Below are 17,761 nucleotides of genomic sequence, written 5' to 3'. Positions count from 1 at the left end.
TCATTATGACAGTACTGAAATAGCAGATCTACTTAACATTTATATTTATTGTTTTCATTTTGGAGACTAGAAAAAGAGCAGGTCTGATCACCCACTTTCTTTATTCCATTTGGAGAAAGCTACAGTGAGATATTTCTAAATGAAGCTGATTCAAGGTTTCTCAGCGCTATAAGGAAAACTGAATTTTGCTGCCCCAAAGATGGAGCTTGGGGCTGCACCTGCCATGGGGAAGAAAGGGATAAGCAGAAAGGGTATGCAAGAAGATGTTGCACACTGAGAGGGTGAGCCCTGGGGAACCAGCCTCATTGTTTCTGCTTCTGCAGGAGGAACAGGGTGCAGGGCTGACCTTTGGGAAGGAGTTACACCACCTTATCAAGAGAAGCCACAAGAGCCAGCCCACAGGGAGTTTATACAGGCTACCATAATTTCGAGCAACCCAAGCACTCAGCCTCTAAGAAGTACAATAATATCATTGCATTCCCTTTTTCTGAGCGAGAGATGCTCTGCTGAACTTATATGAGAGGCAGAGCATGGGATGTAGGCTGAGGAATGGCAGATGTTCCTGTGCTGCTCTCTGTCATCTCACTGAGATATACATGTTCAAGTCTGTAACAGAAGGAGCTGATCTAAGGATGACAGTAAAAGACAAAAACGTTCAACTAGGCTCTTACAAAGGCTAGACTTTTTTTTTTTTTTTAAAGTTGTATCTCAACTGCATAAGTCAAGGCTTAAAAAATAAGGCTGATATGTTATTTTTGTAAATCCTGAGAGTCCCTTTGAAGGTCAATTGATCAGAAGCTTGTGAACAACATGCATGATTTATGGAAGGTTGATGAATGACTATAAACAAGCACAGGATTTCTTAAAACTATCCAAGTGGTAGTAACTGATCTAAGTAGATAAAATAATATGACTAGTATGAGTGACAAATTCTTAAAGCAAACTTCTTTTGCAGTCATACAGTGGTTTTGATATTCATTCTTGCTGAGGAATTGAAAGTGCGGTTGTTATCTAGATTATGTAAATTCAGTTTTGCTCTGGAAATTTGATTTTATTTTTTAAGATGTGTGATATGCAAAAAATACTAGAGTATTTAATATTTCCCCTTGAAAAGCCATTCAGATTTTAAAGAGAAATCACAATTAAATATTACTGTCAGTTAAAGATGGATAGTAATTTTTTTGTATTTGCTGAGACAGGATTTTTTCCCTCAGTCCAGGATACTTCAGTGCTTTTTCTTCTATGGAGGTGAAGTCCTTGATTTTCCTATGGTTATATATAGGCACCTGGTGCTGTTCTTGTTAGACTTATTCATTATGTAGTTTTACACATAGATCTAATAACAGGGGCATTGACTATTTTCTTTTTCTCAGTTCTATGTCATTGTCTACCCCTACAATTTCATATCTTAAGCCGATAGGGCATGAAATTGTCTACCAGTTTTCTGGTGCAGTGCCTGGTCAGCCTGAAATCAAGTGACATCTCTCAGTATTATGTTCATCATAATTAGCCGTTCATGTTGCATCAGCAGGAACAACTCTTCCGGATTTGTGCAGAACTTCCAAATGCTCTCATTTTATGCAGCCATTTCAATCATGGGCTGGTTACCTTATATTTTGCTAACCATGCAGAGATGTTGCATATCTTTATCTGTGATGCCTTTTTCAGCTCTGCCTGTATTATCTGCTTCTTTAATTTAGCTCCTTTCCTCTACCCTTCTATTCTGCTCTGCATGTTCATTTATCCCCTTCTCGAGCAAATGGTTCACAACTTTTTGTGGTTAATTCCACAAAGTCCCACCTGACAGCCTTTGTTCGGCTTTTGTGCTTATTTGACTGGATCTTGTGCAATTGGACTGGGTTTAGTGGAGTTGCTTGTGGTATAGATTAGGACAGAATTGGTCTGTTAAGTTTGTAAAATCTCCCAAAATCACTGCAGGATGAGGAAAGGAGTGGTTGAAAAGGAGGTCTCATGGGTCTCTTGAAAAATTTACAGCAGGTTATTTCTAGTTCAGATCAGAAATACATCAATGACATCTCCCCTGGTGCCTCGATATTTCCAAATACTGTCTCATTTAGAAAGCAGAATGGCAAAGATGAGAGTGGCAAATGAGAGTGAGGCTCATAAAGGAAAGAATCGTTGTGACATTTCAGCTCCTCAGGAGATGATGGCTGCTGAGTGTGTGTGGAAGGATGACCTTACAGTCAAAAAGCACAGTTTATAATCATAGCCTGTGATCCTTTTCTACCTGCACCACAAATTCCTTGTGAATCACTTAATTTCTCCAAATCTCAGTGCCTGTAGCAATGCAACTTCTTTACCTTGCAAAGGAAATTCTGAGGCACAACTTTGTTTCTCTTGCAAAGCAATATAGTATACATTTGTACCATCCGCCTCCCCCCCTCCCTTTTTCTTCTTTTCCTTTTCTTTCTCTTCTTATGCAGGATATTTGCACTCATGACCCCTCTTTCATCCGCCTCATGTTCCAGTCATTTATCAATATAAACAAACTCTGAGTTGGCAATATTTCTTGTGGGGCCACTGCACTATCTTCAACTTCTCTGCAATTAATATTCTGTCCTGTCATTTAAGTCCAGCCTTGTGTTCCTAATGTCAGGCGGGCTTTGCTTAATATGACCAGCAGGGTAGCATATGTTTCCAAGTTGAGTCCCACTGCCATTTCTGGAGGTATCTCCCATTAATCAAGAAGGCTACTTTGTCATAGTGCAGCTAATGTTATCACCAAACTTTAAGTACAAAGGTGGAATAATAATGACTGCTGTTTCACTAAATGGAGGTAACACAGATGAATAGCTTCCCTGATGGTTTATTATATTAGTCTTTCAGAACATCGACTGATTTGTTTCTATTACCAAGAAAGCTTTTGTCTTATGAAAACGACTTAAGACCACAGGTCAATGTTTTTCATGTCACATCTCCCTAAGAAGTACATTGCTTCATTATACTTTGTATTCTGCCACTGCAATCTGCATGTCACTTGAATTTATTTGTCATGATACCACTGCCAGGCTGCCATTAAATTGTGAATGGATATTCAGGAAATGTTGTTGCAGTAACCTTTAGAGGGAGACATATGGAAATGGACTATATCTGTTAATTAACTTTTTGATATGCAAACCTTCAGAAGTGTAATGCCTGGTATGGATCAGTACACATGAGCAGAACATTTAGAGTGATGATGGTCATGTTTTTTTTCTGTGAGACAAGAGACACTCCAAGTTTGAATTACCTATACATCTATTTAAAACAGGAGACTAAAATGTTTAACAAAGATGAAGTCCATAGAAAGACCACAATAAGTCTCACTTTCCTTCATCCACACTAGTCTCCAAAACCAAAATGTCCTGTGATGCCTGTTTGTCTCTGTTTAAATATTGCAGCTAACAGAAAATGAACAGGCAGTATAAGGGACATATAGGAAAGAAAAACTTGTTGATCGGTTTGAGAACCCATCGGAGAAGCTCCTGAGGTGTTAAGTTAAACTGAACCAGAGATCCAGGTCTTGGAAATGTCACTCTCCCCTTTGGAGAAGGAGCTGTCAGAGAAGAGGTCACTAGCTCTGAGCTAACAAGCTGTGATGGTTCCCAGGCATGTCCTGGGAGTCAAAAATAGGACTGCAGGCAGATACACTGAACTTGGGAAGGATTAAGCTTTCCTGCTTCAGACACTATGATCTGTAACAAGATCAATATATTAAGGGATATTTAGAATATTAATTGTTCATACTTCAGGGCTGCTCAGACTTTCTGAAGCCACAGTTCTAAATACTGATCCCATCCTGACACAAATACTTGAAGATGGCATAACGCAGCACTGCTGAAGAAAGATGCTTGCTGATTTTTTGCTTGATAAGGTTTAATCTGCACCGGTTCCCTGACATGGTTTGTTGTGGGACTGCACAAATTCTTGTGGCAGCATGAAGTAGCACAGGAACGTGCTGGGATTTTGGAGGTGGCAGAAGGGGGGATCTGTGTGTAACAAAACGGGTTTGGAGTTACAGTGGGAGCATTAGTCCCAACAGATGCTGACAACATGGTAGAGGGATAAAGGTAGAGTGAGGTTGAAGCAGGACATGCACGGGCTGCCCAGGCAAGTGCGTTAAGTAAAAATGTACATGGATAAGTGTGATATATGTGAAAAGCACAGTGACAGACAACAGGAAGGAAATCCACAGGCTAAGGAAGACAGAATTGTTTGCTCTGAAAGGAATGATATCATCCACCAAACCTGGTAGAAAACCCCAGTTTTGCAAAGTTTGACCTACCTGATGCAGCACAGTCTGAACAGCCTTAAAAATGAGAAGGGGACTCTTTGTTGGTGGTGGCTTTGTTTGTTTGTTTGGTTTGGTTTTGGTTTTGTGTGGACATCAAGTAACTAGAGGAAATAAAAAACTTGTGGTAAACTCAGACAAAAGACTGATGGCTAATTAAGATTTTTTTGCTTTCCCAAGGATTAGATTAGTGGGAGGTTTCCTAGATAGCACTGGGAATTTTAATTATGTGCATGTGGCTAGGAAGCTGTGCTCACAGCATCTCTTCAAGCGTTAGCCTGTTTTCATACTTTTCGCCTATTGCCTGGCATGAACAGTATAAAACAGGTTGCAGGAGCTCTATAACCAAGCTAAAAATATTCAGAGAATGCAGCCATAGCATTACATGTTTGAAAGGAAAAACTATTGAGAAACCAGAAACATATGAAACAAGTATAATTATTGTTTCCGTGTGCATTGGTGTCTCACTAGGTGAAACCCAAACCAGAACCATTAGAAAGAACTGCAGTGTATCTTTCATGCAAGTTTGCTTCTCATGGCAGTGTATTCAAGTGTCAAAAATTACCGTCCTGGAAAGATTCTTCTTACTGAATTTGCCGGTTTTATTCTTTTTCATTATTGCTTATAAACTTAGAGCTAATCAATCATTCTAAAAATCTCTTGCTTTTCTGAAACCAGTTTGGCCTATGAAGTGCAGGCCTATTTGTGGATGCCCACAAGTTTTGCTTGACTTTCAGTGTAGCAGCATACCCCTAACCTGTTTAAAAAATTGCCATTTTCGCATGGGTTGGGTGAAATAAAATTCATTGTAACATAGAAGTAGAAAAAGAGAAATTGCTTTAAGGAATGTTCCAATGCAGTTCACTAACCATTAAGTATTGTTATACTTTCGTGAGCTTAAATCTCTACTGACACGACTCTTTTATATCCTGGAGTGCAAATTGTAATACTTGGATAACTAATACAGTTAGAGCAGTTTTTCATTAGACCTGAGAAAGTTTGGAATTGCTCACAATATTTGAGCAATTGAGTCTCCATTTTGTGGTAGTTAAAAGCTTTTATGTCTTAATGAGCAAGTATTGAATGTATTCCTGAACTACATTTTAGTCATAATTGGCTTAAAAAAAAAAGGTAATCTGAAATGTGTTTTTGAGACCAGCTATTTGAAGGTCTATTTTCTGTGTAGTAGTATACATTGTTTCTGCACCTTTTTTGTCTGTGGCTCTCAATGTGAGTTTGTTAGGATGGAAATTAGAACCAATGACATTAAACAAGATGAGGAGGCAATGACAGAGAAATAAAGGGGTATTGCAATAGTTGCAGAGGCAGTAATAACAAAAACAAGGCCAAAACTCATCTACATACATGATAATGTAACCAACTCAGCAATTGTTTATGGAAATTATGTATACTGAAATTATGGCATGTTAAACTGGAGTAGGGCAAAACAAAATTGTTGAACATCTTAATAATTTAAAAACCTACTTTGGGCTATCCAGAAACTAGTTGCATTCTTAGCCCAAAAAAAGCCTGAAAAGTATGTTTATTTCTCTTAGAACTCTAGGTTGGTACTACTATCCTTTCTGATCGAAGGCTGTGTGGTTTCATTGGCCTCTGAGATGTCTTGGGGCCCAAGTTCAGAGTCTCCTCTGCCCAAAAGAGCTTTAAGCTGTGTGCCGTCTGTGCAGCCCCACTTCTGGGATGTGCTGGGGGGACCCAGTTTCCCATGCTGACATGATTCCAGTCTGCCCAACAGCAGACACTGAGGACCTCCCAGTGGATGGCCACTATATAGGATGGGCCTCGGTCAGCTGCAGTCCAAACCTGTCCTGCCAAATGCTTTTCATTTTTGTCATATTTACCAAGTTATACACACCAGCTGTACAATAGCAGTTGTTTCAGTACTCTGGTGCACAAGAAAGGTAACCTAGCTTCAACAAGGTAAATCACCTTTAACAATGAGGTAAATCACCTTTAATAATGAGGTAAGTCACCTTTAAGAATGAGGTAAATCATCTTAGATGAAATTATTCTGTATTATTCTGAAGATGTTGGAGGTAATAGTCCATAGATGTGTAGTAACCAAAGAATGGCTGCAATACAGCAACTTCGTGCCTCACTGCTTGTGTTTATGCTCTTAACTTGTGGGGACAAGAGGCAGTCTCAGGTGTTTCTCTCCTCAGTTAATAGAGGTTGTCTTTTTATCTCAAACATGCCATGGAGCAAGTTTTCCCTAAGGCAGCAGGGTAGGAGGTACATTAGATGAGGAACAGAAACTTGTTCCTATGTGACTCCTTAGCTTGCACCAGGACCTTTGAGCAGCACTCAAGACTACTTGGATTTGTGTTTTGGGGTTCATAACATGGCTTAGGATACAGGATGCAAGAGCTGGAGATGTTGAAACGTGTGGTGAGAGGTATGAGGGCATGGAGAGATGGGTCCTAGTAGAAGGTGTTAGTCATGTACAACTGGAGAATGAAGGAAACAGAATAATTTACAGGAAGAAATGAGAGGACAGCATATGAAATGGAAGTACGAATACAATTTGTCCTATTCCAGGGCTGCTACTTGCCCTGGTTTCCATGCTGCACCATGACATAGGGCTATTCCTTCCCAGGGGCAGAACTTTGCACCATTCCTTGATGAGCTTCATGAGGCTTCTGCTGTCTCAGTCCTTGATTTTGTTAAGGTCCCTGTTTATTGAATTGTGACTTGGTACCTATTGAAGCCATCATTCCCCTTTTTTTATAGTCATTCTATTCATCAGAGACCTCCTCTGATTGCTGCAGTTTTTCACAGGTGACGGTCAGTAGCATCACAGTCATGCTGGCCGCCTCTGCGGACATCCAAACCAGCCCCTTAGCTTTGAGTATGTCCAGCCTGTAAGCAGTTCCTGGCCTATTGCTGCCCTGCCACTGGTTGCCCCTCTTCTTTGCAGACTACACTATGCGCAGAGGTCCAGGAGCAGGCTCTGCCTGTGAAGATGAAGGCAAAAAAGGCATTCAGCCTTTCCAGTGCTATTCACTACTAGTTTTTCTTCTCCACCCATCAGCACCCTCATGTTTTCACTGAGCTCTCTTTTGCACGCTCAGGGGCCTATCAAATCCCTCTTTGTGTTAGCCTCCATAATTTGAGCTTCAGATGGCTTTGGCTTTCCTGATTTTGTCCCAAACCACACAGTCGTCCTCCCATTTCGTTACCTTTTCTTGCTTCTATTCCTTGTACTCTCCCTTTTTGCATTTTAGTCATCAGCAAGCTTCTTCCTAAGCCAGCTGATACTTCTCTTTTACCTGTTTCTGAGATCATGAACTGCTTTTCCTGTTAAAAATATCTTGCAAAGAACAACTTCTCTGTTTTTTTTCTCAGAAATGGATGGATTAGAAAAGAGAAAATAGTCTTAAAGCGAAAACTTCAGTATAAGCAATCTCTTTGACAAAATCATAATCAAATGCAAAAGAGGACACTGTAGGGCTATAGTCTTTAGCGAAAAAAACAAGCAAACAAACAATGAAGAAAATCCAAACAAGCAAACAAACGACAACAAACCCCAAACAACAAAAAAACAACAAACAAACAACACATTTTTTTTTACTGCTCTTGATAAACTGAAGTATTTTTAACTCAGTCAATGTTTGTTCTTCATTAATCTCTTCTCTCCCCACTGTCCGTAGGGAAGGAGTACCATGTAACCAGACAACCATAACCCTCCAGCTGCAGACCACTGACACGAGTCTGTAGACCACCTATTTGGGAAATCTCTGCTTTAAACCTCTAAATGATTCAACATTTGTGTAAGTCAGACACATTCTCATATTATATAGCTAAATAATTTTACAGACATGTTCATCGTAATGCTAAGAGGTTCAGATACTCCAGGAACTATTTACTAATGCAAATTGTCTCTCTGATAATTAGGTGATAAAAATAGGAATTGTATGTGAGCTATGAATATGTCCTTAAAATGTGCATGAAAAGCTGTGTGCTGTTAAAGAAATCCTTGTCACAGTGGCACATGGCTGTCTTATATGGGTATTGTACTGATTACAAGGTTTGGGATTTTTTTTTGTATAAACTTTGTCTTAAAACAATATTGCTAAACAATTAAGGTCCCACTGTATTGGTATTTAAGGCAAGGCTCAGCTGTTCTTGTTTAATGATTCAAATGACATGTAGAAAATACTGCTTTGATAAAGACTTGGAAAAGGTTATATTGTCCTGGCCTGCTTGAGTATTTCAGACAAATATTGGTATTTGGACTTTTACTTCCTCAGCTGCTCTGCCTTTTTTTTTTTTTTTCACTTTAGAATTAGAAATACTATGTAAACGCTAAAATATTACAAGGGGGAAACAAGTTGATTGATATAGGCTGAAGTGCCTTATGAATGGAAACTGAAACACAAGCTATAGAGAAATCATTAAAGTCACTGCTGACATGCATCCATCCCTGGTAATGCATAAATGCTAATTAACAGTGCAGTGAACTGGAGGCAATTCAGAGCAAAACATTATTAGATGAGGAGGTACAAAAGAAAGTAAAACGTCTTTCAGCTTACTGACTAAGGATAGGTGAATGTCTACAAATGTTCACAAGCAACCTTGACAGCAGGGATGAAGAGTCGGTCTGGAGAGGTTCCTCAGGGTGCCGTGTCTGTAGAAGTAATAAAATAGGTCATCAGGTTGTGATGTAAAGACTAAGGCCTTTTGCATGCGAGTGTCTGGCAGCTGTTGAGGCTGCACCTGTATAGCCCCTAAATAGAGATAAGAAAATGTTTTTACTGACTGAGCAGAATCTGGTATATGCCCAGCTAATGTAAACTGTGGTTTTCTCTTGTATATGTAGCATCTGTAAGTGGAGAACAGCAAAAGTCACTGAATACTGAAAGCCAAGCTTGGATATATTTCAAGGCAAGGAATTGAAAAGCCATTGTTTCATGCATTTAAAGCTCAGCTAGAAACTGCTGCTCAGAGCATTTTGAGAACAGTCCTGGTCTCACAAGGAGGTGGACTTAATACTCTTAATAAATCCTTTTAGACTGTATTTTATGTTATGGGATGATAGCTTCCTAGTGCCAGCCCTGGCTGAATAGGCTTAAAAACGTTATTCACCTCATACATCCATTTGCATAGACCTTGCTGTTTTCATTCTGGGCTTTGCTTTGCAGGGACACGTGTGCTTAGAATGCTTTGTGGGGAAAAAAAAAGTGCTTGATCTGTGACTGCTCCTGATAGTTGAATTCCCTCTGCTGAATTTTCTTGCCATTATCTAGATAAGTTTGGGATTTGGAGTTGAACAGTTACAGGCTACTACTGATGTGATTGAGGACAACTAAAATGCAGGACACGTTTCAAATCTCCCTTGATTGCATGTCTTGCTGTCACTTTGCTTCCACCTAGATTTTTCAGCATTTTTCCTTGTTGTGGGTTTTTTATGCAAGTTATACGTGTTCTTACATTGCTGCCAGAATTATGGGACTTTACAGCTTTAGACCTATTTCTTCTGCTCAAATGATAAAATGAAATGCATCTGTCTGCATATTTATTCAGGTTAAGAATAATTAACGATCTAAAAAATTATTTCCCTTCCACCCATGATCATTTACTTCCAGGAGCTCTCTTTCTATGTTGATATCCAGAATGAAGGTTTAATAGTGCTGCATCTTATTTTGAGTGGTATCAGTAAAACGCGGTATTTAGTCAACCTATCAAACTGTGCTGCTGTTTAAAAAAGAAAAAAAAATAGTAAAGGTATGAGCCTTTTCATTGCTTGTTTGAACTGAATGCTTGCTGTATGCCTTTTTGACTAACCAGTCATTTTAAGAGCTCACATGCAACTCATTGATGTCCATCAGAAATAAAAGAACAAAAAAACACCCCACAAATCTTTTTAGAGTGTTTTCATGAACAGCTTATGATCAGTTGCTGTTCTGAAGAGTGCTTGAGCTCTGCAGAAGAAGGTCCAGCAGAATTCATGGGAAAGTGAGCTCTGTAGCAGCTGGAAGCAAAGCTGTAGTAGGTGGATACTTTCACTTAGTCTATGTGAGCTGTCAGTCACTTGGCCGAAGGAACCAGAAATATTGTCTTGAAAATGTTTTTGTTCATATGAGTGAGGTTATAGATCTTCTATTTTTAGTGGAGTGAAAACAGAACAAGAGTGAGAGAGAGGAAGATGGTATGAAAATAGAAATTTGAGTTATTGTCACAAGGGAGCATTACACATTGGAAGTGAAATAAGAAAGTGCCAAACATGACAGGAGTGATATTCAAATGCAATAAAATCTTTTTTGAATGTTGTTTACATTTTAAAAAGTAGATCCATAAATTAAGGGTAGATGAAACTGGTTTGTGAAAATTCGAAGAGCTTGGCAGAATTCACTCATCCAGTGAAATTAATTTCAGGTTGTTTTTAACAGTTGATATATTTTCTCCCGTAAAGTGTTTACTGATGGCAGCAGGCTCCTCCTTCCTGGAGACTACCTGAATTATGTGCAGCAATCCTTAAGAAATCAGTGCTGGCAAACCAGACTCAAATATAGTGAGTAAGCTTAAGTATCTTTGCACCCTACATGTTCCTTCATGGGCATAATTTAGAGAAGTGCTGCCAGTACATAGTGGTTGTACTGTTGCCTGGACACTGCAGCAGCATGACAGATCAGCACCAAACCTCTGATACCCAAGATGGGTATTTTCCCCATTGTTTCTGACAAGAGTGTCTTCCCTTTGCCAAGTCTTGCTGTTTTACTCAGCAGAAAGTGGCCACCTGGGACTCCCCATTGGAGTTCCCATCCTCTTACTAATCTAGAAGTAACCAGGTAAGAGAGAAAAAGGAGGAAATACAGGATCAATAAAGTAAATGTGGTAAGGAAGAAAAACATGAAAGCGACAGAAGTAAACCAATTTTAAAAAAAAAAAAAAAAAAGAGGACTGAGGGATAAATTCTCTCCCTGAGGCAGATGCATACCTGGAGCCTCACCGGTGCAGTCCTAACCACAGTGGATAACCTGGTGGAGCTAGGGCATTCCCTGAAACATGACATTTGTACACAGGACATTTCTGCAGCATGATGATGTCTTCTAAAAAACAGTTGTGTGATGTGTGCTATCCAACCTTCCCTGAAAAACTGGGACCTTAGTGTTGATATGGGTCTTAATGTGGTTATGGATCTTACATGCTAAGAGTTACATATACCCCTGAAATTAATTTGACTGCTGTGTACCAAAATCTAATTTATTTTCTTATCATCTCCCAACCATTAAATTGCTAGAGCTGAGCTGTATAAATGCTTTAAAGAAAGGCAGCTCCTAGTCACTAAGGAATATTGCAGAAAATTTGCCTTCCAAGCATGGTTATATAACGCCCACTTATTTTAATTAGACTTTTGCTCTCAAAGTCCCACTTTAACTAAGTGGCATGATCACTGAAACACAGTAGAGATCTGTAATATAATAGCTAATGCAATCTATCTGCTCCTTTCAGCAGGGACTTTGCCTTTGGTATTATGTCTCTCGGGCATGTGAGCCCCCAGCAGCTACTTGCAGTGTTGTTTTGCTCTCTGCTATCAGCTTTGCAAGAAACATCTGTGTAAGCATTGCACAGCTTTACTTCTCCTGCAGAAGAGTTGTCCTCCGGGAGGGAAGTCAAATAAACAGCAGCCTAAACCGTACTCCAGATAGTTAAAACCAGGAACAGGACCAAACCAAATTATTCACAAGGTGATGCTGATGTTAGTCATTTCTCAGTAAGAAACACCAAGCAGAGACAATTTTTTTGAAGTAAGTAAATTCCAACAAATTAAATGTTTCCCTTCCTTCCAGTCTTACTTGAGAACTATTGCTGTATTAAAGTCTTTGGCAAGCTTGAGACAGTTGTCGTGGTTATATCCATTAACTGCCCTATCCCTGCAGGCAACTGCCTCTTCCGATGTTTTCTGTGACATGTCCTGCGCGGAACGTGGAGACCTGTTTGGGCAGACACTGAATACAATTTCAGTGTACAAACCAAAAAAGAAAGCCAAATTGTACATTTTTCATATCAGAAAAGGATCATTTGTGTATATAGGTGGCAACAATCCCTTTCTGGTTTTTGATCCAACATTCTTGCGCTTCAAACTGAGCAGACCAAGCAATTTGTTTCCGTGTAATTGTGTTAAGCCTACAGGCATCTGAAATTCCTAATAATTGTGTTATGCTTTGTTATGATGATGAATTACTCTGTATGTTTCTACCATGTCAATTAGCCTTACTTTGTATTCCTCACCCTGCACATGCACAGAGATAAATTGGACATTGCCTCTAAAAGGCAGTGTCCTTGTGAAACACATTGTTTTAAAGACACCTTTTTTTTATTTTGCTTTTTGACATCAGCTACTTTTTTGATTCTGAAAATAGGAGACATCATAGTTATTTTTTCTCACTGTCTGATTTAAAGACTGATTATAGAACATGTCATCCATTAGTGAAAAAGCAGGAACTAATTCCAATAATAAGTGTCTTACAAAACCAATAAAAAAATCCTACATATAGACATCACAAGCTGTTTTGGAAAAGAGAGAAAAGTCTTGGAGCAAAAAGGAAGTGTGGGCCCTGCCTGGAGGGAAGAGATATAGCTGATAAAAATTCAGGAGCATAGAGGTTGGTAGGGGAAATTGAACAAAGCTGTTTAAGGAATTAGCAAAGTAATAATCAAATGATACAACTCATAGTGAGCATTAGCAGCAGTTTATTTTACTGAGTGGATTGTTTACTTCTCAGAGCACTCACTGCAGTCAAGCAGGAAAAGAAACACAGTCGAGCATCTGCTGCATGTCTTCTTTCTCTCAGTGGACACTACAGATTTTGCCAGACATGACACATACACACAAGAGACATGTTAGGAAGAAGCTCAAAGGCTTTACTCAGTCATCTGATCCAAACGAATAGCTAACAACCTAATGGATAAGTTACATTGGGAACTAGACCTGTGTAAACTTGCATCCATAATCACTTTTATTATGGCAAATTCCTACAAAAATGCTGCAGTGGAGAAGTTGAGACTAAATTCACCGACATCAAATGGGTAGTAAGATTGTCTGAACTTTTAATGGGAAACTGGTTTAGGGAATTTATTTTTACAGAATATTAGGCTATTGGCAGAATAACTATTTTTTGCTTAGATTTTCTTACTGAAAGGCAACTTCTCTTTTTTTGTCAAATATGGACTGTCAAAAGATGAAGATGTATTTCTGCACAGATAGACTACCTGAATGCATCATGGGTCTTTTGTTGCCTAATGTCTCAATTTACCAAAATTGTGGTGACTGTGCAGTAGGAGGGTCAGCACTAAAGTGTCTGTAGACATCTGAATCATCAAAGGTTACTTGCTGATGCCATCCATGCTCCAAGATACAGCAGCATAGGCCAGCTCCAGCTTGGAGTGTAGCCAAGTTTGCCATCTACTGAGCCTGCACTAAAAAGCTGAGAGGTGTGAATTTTTAGCTCAAATACTGTCGTATGATGATGCATCTAGATGGCCTGCAAACCTGAGGTGATATGAAAGGTGGAGTGAGTTAACCCATGACTATCTAAATCTGACCACATAACTATGTTTTAAAATGATTCTTGAAGCCCCAAGATCACTTTTCTGTAACTCTTTTGAAAGGGATTACTGGTGCTTTCTGCTTGACTGGTTCAAAAGACAGCATATACAACACATCCTGTACTCTCGAGGAACATGTATGAATGAGCTTGTGCTGTGCTTTTCTCCTGTTAGTCTCCTCTTGAATTATAGGAGGGAAACCATCATAAACCACTTCTTAAGAGTGCTGCATACACTGTGGCAGTAGCATGGCCTTTCCAGATATAGCTCCTGTTCAGGCTCCTAAATTCCAGAGATTCTGCGGGCAACTGAGATACGTACATTTGTTATGCCTACCTGTAGGATCCTGTGTATGGGCTAGAGGCTTGCTTCAGCCGCCCCCACACAGGAACTGCTGCCATTTCAGATGCTCTAGAGTATGCTAGACATCCTGACGGGTCTGGGAGACCTAGTGCCAGCAGGAGGACAGGCAGGTTATGCTGTCTCATCTCAAATGTCATTGCATCTCTCTGCGTGGGCAATAGATTGAGCCCTCAGTATCAAAGCCCTTATTAGAGTCAATAAAGATCAACCCTGGAGTCACTGGAGCTGAGCGAGTGATTCAGCTCAGCAGCTGCTGGTTCCCCAGGTTGGGGTGGATTGTGGTCTATGTGGCATTGGCTGGATTTCTGCTGAGTACAGCAGGCAGATGAACAACTGAAGTGTGTGTATGCCTACATGTAGATAACTATGGTTAGATAGCCTAAACACAAAATATTTCAAATGGTCAAGAATTAATTTTTAGAATTTTAAAGGATAATTGTAGAAGCTTCCTTTCAGTACTAATACACAGCAATCAGAGTACCTGTAAAGTCTAAAGGTCTCATAAGGAAGTATCTGTCTTACGGAAGGTTTTAACTAGAAACAGAGGTACTTACCTTGTGTACAAAAATTAACATTTAAGGCAGATCAACTAACAAATGACCTGTCAGGCAGGTTCCAAAATGAAAACAGTTTATTGCTTTAAAATAAGATATTTTTTAAATGCTAGTAGGCAAAGGAATGATTGGTGGAATACTGGCAGAAGCTGAAAAGGAACTAGATAGCATCACCACTGTTTTTGACCGCTCTGATCCCAGTAGCCTTGTGGGGCATGATTTCCCATTCCTTATTAATGAAGAGCTAACAGAGAAAAGGTGTGCAATTTCTTTCAGTAATAGATTTTTCAGGGAGTAAAGGGTTGAGTCTTATGTGCTGTTTCTTGTTACACTGAAGACAAAGGTGCAGTAGCATTCACATGTGCAAAATTTAATTACTCTGATTTATCAAGCAACTATTTTTCCTACTAGTTTTATTTAACTGTCAGAGATCTCATCCTTTCTTTGAGCATAATGAGTGCATTTGCTCCAGGAGGCAATTTGCCATTCACAGATGAATTCTCTTTAATAGCGACTTTGCTTTATTTTTCATTTTCAAATGAAATTACATTCTCAATTTGTTAGTAAATTTGAGTAGTAAATTTATTAGTATAGAAGAACAGTGAATTCTTTATTGCATGATGACACAACTTCTGCAGGAAAGTGATTCCCATCCTAACCTTCCTTTTAGACAATAATGTAAAGCCATGCTGGTGGAAGATGGAAATTTTGAGTATGAACCAGCAGGCTGGAGAAGGTCTTGAATTCAGAGCTTATGTTTCCCGAATGAAAGTACCTAACTCCTAATCTATAACATAAATTACAATCACCACTTCAATTTTCCAGCCATTTAAACGAATTAAGAAGTCTTCTGTTTCCAAAACAGTTGATATAAATGCCAAAATCCAGTGTCTGACTTGCACAAGCTTGTAGTGCAGGGTTTCAGTGGGGGGACAGCATGCCATCTTGTTGCTATTACCTGTGAACAGGACAGTGCTTGCTATGTTTACTGATGATTCTCACTCCCATTCCTTGCCTCATGGGAAGAGCTTATCTGTGCTATCTATGTCTATGGTTTCTTCTGAAGGATCAGATAACTCTGGTTTTGCCTCCTCTCTCTGGCTTTCTATGCACACTGTAAGTTTTCCAGTATTTTGTCCATTTTACTTTTAAGCATACCCCATTGTGACCTTCTGGTTTTCTCATTTGTAATTTCATATTATCTATTCTAAAATATTGTGCTAAATTGGTTTTTATAATTTCCAATTCATGTGGAGCATCTCATCATGTTCTCCTTTTCACCAAGCTTTCTTATGCCTTTTTGCATCACTGCTTATTGCATATATGTAGGGTGGCATCTTACAAAGCCTGTAACTTAACTCTCACCAGATCCATTTCTCACACTCTTGACAGCAGAAAACAGCCTAATTTTCATTAGAAAAACCATCCAGTTGGAATGAAAATAATTAGGATGCAGCGGAAAAAAAAATCCATGTGGACTACAACAGGAGAGAAAATGCTCTTCACATGGCTTTTTTTGCTTTCATTCTTGAATGTTTCACAGTTTTCACTTGATTAACCTGTAAAAAATGCATTTAATGTAGTTGCAATCTAGGATTCACAGGAGGTTGAGGTCAGGAGGGACCTCTGGAGACTCTGAGGTCCAAACCCCTGTTCAAAGAAGGGTCAACAACAGCAAATTTCTCAGGGTTTTCAATATCTCCAGGGTTGGAGGCTCCGTAGGATCTCTGGGAAATGTGTTGCAGTATTTGACCACTGTCAGAGTGAGAGAGTTTTCTTCTGAGGTTTGAATGGGATTCCTCTTATTTCAGTTTGAGACCTCTGCTTTGTGTCCTTTCAGAGGCTTGTGTGTAGTATTGTGGTACAACATCGTGAAAGAAAAATTCAGTAGTATCTTTGATAGAACAGTGAGTGAATATTTGACTTAATCTATTTGTAGCTTCCCGAATGCTAAAGCCAGAAGAAACTCTATAGTCTAACCTTCTTCAGAGGAAAAACCGTGAAGTTAGCGTCAGTAATTTCTGCATAAAGCCAAATAATCACCTGTTGCAAGACAGTGTGTTTCACAGGAAGGACTCACATTTTCAAATGCCATTAGAAGTAATTGAGAATCTACTACATCCATTGGTGATTTGTTCTAGTAGTTATTTGCCTTTACCAAAAAATATAGAGAAAGCAAACTCATAATTTCACAGAAAATAAAGCAGGAAGAGACTCAGGATGCAACCCCCTCGCCTGAAGCTGTGCCACTTGTGCCTATCCCTGTTAGAAAGGTGTTTGCCTTTTTCTTTGATAAACTTCAGTGATGGAGACTGAGCTGTTTTTGTGGATTATTCTAGTTATTCAAAAGTTTTTCTAGTGCCTAACTTTAAATTTCCATTGTTGGTATTTAAATGTGAAACTTCTTGTCCCTAGTGGTCATGGAGAATTGTTTAGTCTCTTCCTTACCACTACCCTTTGGACATCTGAAAACTGTTAACTCTCCTTTCAGATTTCTCTCTTTTAGATTAAGTGACCCCTTCAACTTTTCTTCAGCAATATTTTCTGGAATTCTATCATTCTTACTGCTCTATTCTTCCAGATGGTCTAGGATGTTCTTGAGGAGCAGTGCTTGTGACTGAAAATGTACTCCAGTAGATGCTGCACCAGCTCTTGCAGACAGCCTTTCAAATGGGCAGCATGTTCACCTTTGGCAATATTATTGGCACGTGCTCAAATCTAATCCGCTTTAATCCTCAGACCGCTTACAGCCACGCAGATCTGTCATTCCCTATCCTTTATTCATATATTGTAATCTAAGTAATCTAAGATGTAATCTAAGACTTTACTTCCCCCCTGCCCCAACATGAGTTCTGGTTTTGCAGGACAATTCTCTAACCTCTCAAATTATTTGGAGTTTTGGTCCTAGGCCTTTCAGTGCTTGAAACTTCTGTTCTGGCATGAACTCCATATGTAATAAATATATTCTGTCTATATTGTCATG

General features: G+C 39.2%; 1 protein-coding gene across 1 annotated transcript in view; it reads left to right on the top strand.

Annotated features, from left to right (window-relative positions):
• TUNAR (TCL1 upstream neural differentiation-associated RNA) overlaps positions 1-17,761 on the top strand; it is a 120,334-nt gene that overhangs the window by 51,066 nt on the left and 51,507 nt on the right. The window contains exon 2 of the mRNA XM_065636747.1: positions 7,963-8,082. The gene's annotated coding sequence lies outside the window, so the exon portion shown is untranslated. The remainder of the gene's footprint in view (positions 1-7,962; positions 8,083-17,761) is intronic.

The sequence above is a fragment of the Caloenas nicobarica genome, chromosome 5, assembly GCF_036013445.1.
Source record: "Caloenas nicobarica isolate bCalNic1 chromosome 5, bCalNic1.hap1, whole genome shotgun sequence".
In the NCBI taxonomy this organism is placed as follows: Eukaryota; Metazoa; Chordata; class Aves; order Columbiformes; family Columbidae; genus Caloenas; species Caloenas nicobarica.
Note: the sequence above shows the minus strand (reverse complement) of the source record. Positions and strands in the feature narration are given on the sequence as shown.